The sequence below is a fragment of the Triticum urartu genome, chromosome 7, assembly GCF_003073215.2.
Source record: "Triticum urartu cultivar G1812 chromosome 7, Tu2.1, whole genome shotgun sequence".
Taxonomy (NCBI): Eukaryota; Viridiplantae; Streptophyta; class Magnoliopsida; order Poales; family Poaceae; genus Triticum; species Triticum urartu.
Window position 1 is genome coordinate 344,072,451 of NC_053028.1, and position 5,190 is coordinate 344,077,640.

The 5,190-nt window shown below is 44.6% G+C and overlaps 1 long non-coding RNA gene across 2 annotated transcripts; it reads left to right on the forward strand.

The window, feature by feature from the left end:
• The first annotated feature begins 423 nt into the window (after positions 1-423).
• LOC125525031 lies at positions 424-3,756 on the forward strand. 2 transcript variants are annotated; one of them, XR_007291114.1, is made up of 5 exons: positions 424-820; positions 1,236-1,379; positions 1,484-1,594; positions 2,603-2,756; positions 2,867-3,756. It is a non-coding gene; the product is annotated as an uncharacterized LOC125525031 (long non-coding RNA). The 2 variants fall into 2 exon arrangements; XR_007291113.1 differs by having other exon boundaries at positions 425-820; positions 2,603-3,749.
• The last annotated feature ends 1,434 nt before the right edge of the window (positions 3,757-5,190 follow it).

Consider the following 5,190-nt stretch of genomic DNA (forward strand, 5'->3'; position numbering starts at 1 on the left):
AGATGGCAAAGAAATGGGCGGGGCCAAGTGGATGATGGAGCTGTAACGGCCCACTAGCCCCACCTCTTTGCCATCTGCCAGCCGACGGAAAAGATTCTTTGCCATCAGCTGGCTGATGGCAAAGAGGTGGGGCTTTGCCATATGCTGGCTGATGGCAAAGATGTGGGCCTTTGCCATCCGTTGGCTGATGGCAAAGAAGTGGGACTATCTCCTCCTCTCTCATCTTCAACAAAAATAATCTCCTCCCCTCTCTCCCAGCCCGGCCCCACCCCCCTCTCTCTCCCAGCCCGGCCCTAGCCCTCTCTCTCTCTCCCAGCCCGGCCCCAGCCCTCTCTCTCTCCCCCACCTCTCCCAGCCACCACCGCACCGCACCCCAGCCCCGCGTTCCCGACGCCGCCCAGCACTGCCACCGGCCCGCCCCTCCCCGCCACCGCAGCCCGCCCTCCCCGCCACCGCATCCCGCCCCTCCACCATTCCAGGCCGCGGCGCCGCCCCCTCCCCCAACCCTCGAGGATCTTTCCCCTTCCCCCAACCCTAGCCGCCGCACACAGCAGCCATGGTGGACTGCACCTTCAGCGCCGGCAGCCGCCGCTCGTCCATGCTATGAAGCCCTCCCCACCGTGCTCGCCTTCGTCCGCCGCCGTCGCGAACCGTTTCCTCTGTCCCCGACCACACATCCCCGCCCTCGTACACCGCCATCACCGACCGGCTCCTCCGTCCCTGACAAGTCATCTTCGTCCTGCTCGCCGTCTTTCGCCGAAGAACCGGGTGGCTATGTCGATTCTCTGCCTCCTCGACCACCTCTTCCGATTTTGTGAAGGTGATGCCCTCTTTGCTGCCCGACCACCTCTCCCTATACATGTTCATGATCTGCTGCTATATGTTTAGAAAACTGAGAACCATTTTGACTTATGTGATCTGAAGACCCCCCAACCTGCAGAAAATGTTTTTTTTGAATAACCAAAGGTGCCAAGGCGCCAATTCATTACCTAATTATTCAGAGTTCAAACAATTTACATTGAGTGTTACAATTCCCTGAACTTTTATGCTACAACATAGCCACTACAAAGTACAACCTTCCGGAACATGAATCACATTGCTACAGGAGACTTCAAGTGCTTGAACTGATCTTTGTTGGGTAGCTAACTGGGCTAAATCATGAGCCTATTTATTATGAGCAGTTGTCTCCTAACTCCCTTGCTTTGATCTTGTCTGGTGGGCCATTCTATGCACAGACGTTTGTGCTTCGTGGATGGCGAGGGTCAGAGCCGTGGCTCGACATGTCGCCGCCGGCATGCTTGTGGCAGAGCATGGCGGGAGTCGGGGCGGCGTTGTGGTCTAAGGAGAAGCAAGGGTGGCAGCTGCAACTGAGCTTCGATGTAATATTGCATGATGAGCCTTGTTGATTGCTTCTCTTCTGGTCCCTTTTCATTTGCTTGCTCTATGATTCGTTGTTCTAAAAGAATTGCATTTCTTTTTGTAGGTTGGCCTCTCCTGTTCATTTTTGTTGGCCTGACGTACTTACTGGCAGCATTCTACGTGAGGGATTCAGCGTGCCTCTATTTGAGATAAAAATATAGAGGCAAATTTTCAGGTATGCTCTATCGTTTGGAGCAATGCCAGTTTGGTTTGGTTCACATTTTCCTTATAGGTTGATGTTGTATGTAAGTCCCAGCCAGAACTGCCATTATATATTTGTTAAGCTAGGAGGCTGCACCAGTCTTAAATTTAAATAGGCTTGCTATCACCTTATTTTGGTAAACGTTTTTGGTCCTGAACATGTTGTGTTTTCATTTATGAGGAGGACTAAAACACATAGTTTTCCCTCGGGCTTGTGGTTCATGAGAGTGGTTAGGTATTAACCTTTGGACAAATTTTTGGGCATGGTTAGTTCGGTTGCTATATATTGATTAAAGCATACTGATGCTTGCATAAACAACAACCTGTTGAAAGTATTGTTGGGTCACTTTTAGGCTTCAAGCTATTTCGATTTTATCATATACAACACTTTTAGGTCAGTAAATACAATGACCTCCCTGTTTTGTTAAATAATCGTGATTGTTGTCATACCATTTTCTCTCCACATTTTTAATCCCACAGAAAAGTGCATCATTTTGTTTTTTATTTACTAAAAGTACATCAATTGTCAATGCAAAACCATGTTGTTGTTCTCAAGTTGAAGCTAATACTCGATGACCAATAATGTTATGAGAACTGTTCTGCAAAGATTTATGCCACAACAAGCATGTAAAAACAAGAGTGAACTTTGTTACTACTTTTGACACTGTAAACATGCGTCGTAGTCATCTCTGTCCAGCTTGGCTACCCAGGCCCCTCGTTCTATAAACTAGATGCAGGGTTAGTTTACCTTTTAGACTCTGAGTTAGATTAGCCGCACCTGTGTATATGTTTGATAGATGAGTTGTGTCAGGTTGTAGGTACTGCTGAGCACAAAGCTATAGTTGGATATAATATTGGATTGACAATCATTTTATGCAAAAGAGTTCTAGTATATTTCAAAATTTGTTTCGTAGAGAAGCTCCATCATTGGAACCAGTATATGTCTGCTGATAAAACCCTTTTGTATGATCATGGTTTTTAGGAATTGATATTCCAATCAATCTGCTGATGCGGTATTTGGGGAGATGAAGGGTGCCGATGGGTTCAATCTAGGGCCCGTCTTTCTCGATCTACATTCATGCTTCACAACAGTTCACCTTCCCACAATTGCTCAGGCTGCACATCTGCTGGCTCATGTGAGTATGGATGCCTTGTATCTTGCAGTTCTTTCTAACTGAGTATTATTGCAGATTCCAAAATAGGACTAACTTCTGCTTGTTTTCTAATCTATTCATTGTACCTCAAGGTGAACCAATCTATCCCACGAGAGCCTATTTTTCTTAATTCTACAATAGAGGATGCCATAGTTTTCGTTTTTTGCTTGGGCTTGTTAGGAACTACAGTAAATGTTTACCTGAAAGCTAATGCTGTTGCACAATGTCTTCTTTACCGTTTCATTTTTATTGGGAGAAAAATGATGCTTTTCATAAATTGTGCTAATGTGAACATGAGTTGTGCGTGTTGATATAAATGTATTGGAAAAATGGTCTGGTTGCGGAACATTTGGTACACAATTTTTTATTCAAGATGGAACAAGTTTGTTATCGATATTCCAGTAAATGGTTTGTATAGTTTGCTTTGTTATTAATCAAACATATGGTTGTATGGTTATGGATTTCAGAGGAATATTGATACAAAACAGATAGTCTTTTTCTTTTTCATTTCCTGATATGCCATTTAACTTCGCCAAACAGAACAAAGATAGCTACGAAGAAGAGCATGTATAATTGAAATACTTGTGTGATGTCTACATTTTTGTCCTCATATATCCGCTGTTCATCTCAATCCAGTAGACACAATTTTGTTATTATGTGCTGATATGCTCTGCAATTTACTAACAATAATCTTGTGTAATGCACACTAACATGGCCAGATGGTATACTGCATTGGGTTTTCCCTGTCGGTTAAGATTTCCATGTGTTCTAATCTGCCCCTCAATATATTTATGTTCACTCTTTCAATACTTGCCTTACTCTAGCCCCTTGCGCCATCGGCGCAATGGGTCATCTAGTGTATTGTTCATAGAAGATCCTGTCACGACCGGTTTTTCAATAAAAATGTTTATTGAGAAACCAATCTTTTGAATCCAGTATGAGAAAAATCCTCCTTTCCGGTAGACAAATTCTTGATACAATAAGCCAGTAGCATAAAATATATTACAGGGTCGAGCTACGGTTGCTCAACCAAATTATTACAAGCACGCCAATAATTATACATAATGGCGGACATGACACAGTGGTGTGGAGGCATACTACTGCCTCGAGGATAGGGTGGTGGTGGCAAAACACAGCGGGGAGTGAGATACATGACTCTAAAACTGGCATCTCATCGAGCGTCGAGATGAGGCTCGATGAATTTATTTGGTAGCGGAAGCGGATATAATACAGTGACCAAATCCAGGGTCGCACGAGACTGACTGGGATTCCTCTAGGCTCGGACTCGCTATCAAATTCTTCATCCATGAGATCGCCTTTGTCAGCATCTGGCCAAATCAACAAGCCAGGAGATTACTTTGAAAGTACTCGCAAGACAGTTCGGACGTAAGATATAACAAAAGCGTGCATGGATGCGTCATGATTAATTTTAACAGTGGCACATTAATTCGTAAAAACAAGACAGGTAAAAAGGGGGTCGGTGGTAGTCCGCTCGAAAACCCAACAAAATAACTGTAAACCCAATCGGGTGTCTGAAGCGACACCTCGATAGGAAGATAAATAAATAAATCACGCCGCAATCGGGCGTCTAGGCGACACCACATAAAGGGCTTTAAAAGAAATGCCACAGTCCGGCGTCTGGGCGACGCCACATAAAGGGCTTTAAAAGAAATGCCACAGTCGGGCGTCTGAGCAACGCCACATAAAGGGCTTTAAAAGAAATGCCACAGTCGGGCGTCTGAGCGACGCCACATAAAGGGTTTTAAAAGAAATGCCACAGTCGGACGTCTGAGCGACATCACAGAAAGGGCTTTCATTGAAAGTAAAATATAACAATGCCACAGTCGGACGTCTGAGCGACATCACAGAAAGGGCTTTTATTGAAAGTAAATAATAACAATGCCACAGTCGGACGTCTGAGCGACATCACAGAAAGGGCTTTTATTCACAAGTAAATAATACTCATAATAAATATTCAATTCATGAAAATAAACGGGTTAGTCCATCCACAGGAATAAACATTTAACCGGACTTAGCTCTCATGTGATTCACCGGAGTCTCTGTCATCAAAACTGACATTTGTCAGGATAAGATAATACCGAACTTGGACGTGGAATAGATGATTCAAAGGAATATATGACTCTGCAGAGTTTGTACGAAATTTTTTCCCACAGCCAACGGATTTCCGTAGTCACGAAGGACTAGTTCCGTTTACGTTATTTCGGAAGAAAACACAGCTAACCAGTACACACCCATCCTACCTCTCGATGCCAGGAATCACCCTAGACATCGTCCAAGAAAAACTTTTGAGACGGGGAGATCACAATCTCGAATAGCATGGGATCAAATTTATATACGCGCGCTCTAAGGGGTGCCCCCCTCTCGGTCCCAACCGGAAACACCCATGCCCCCTGAC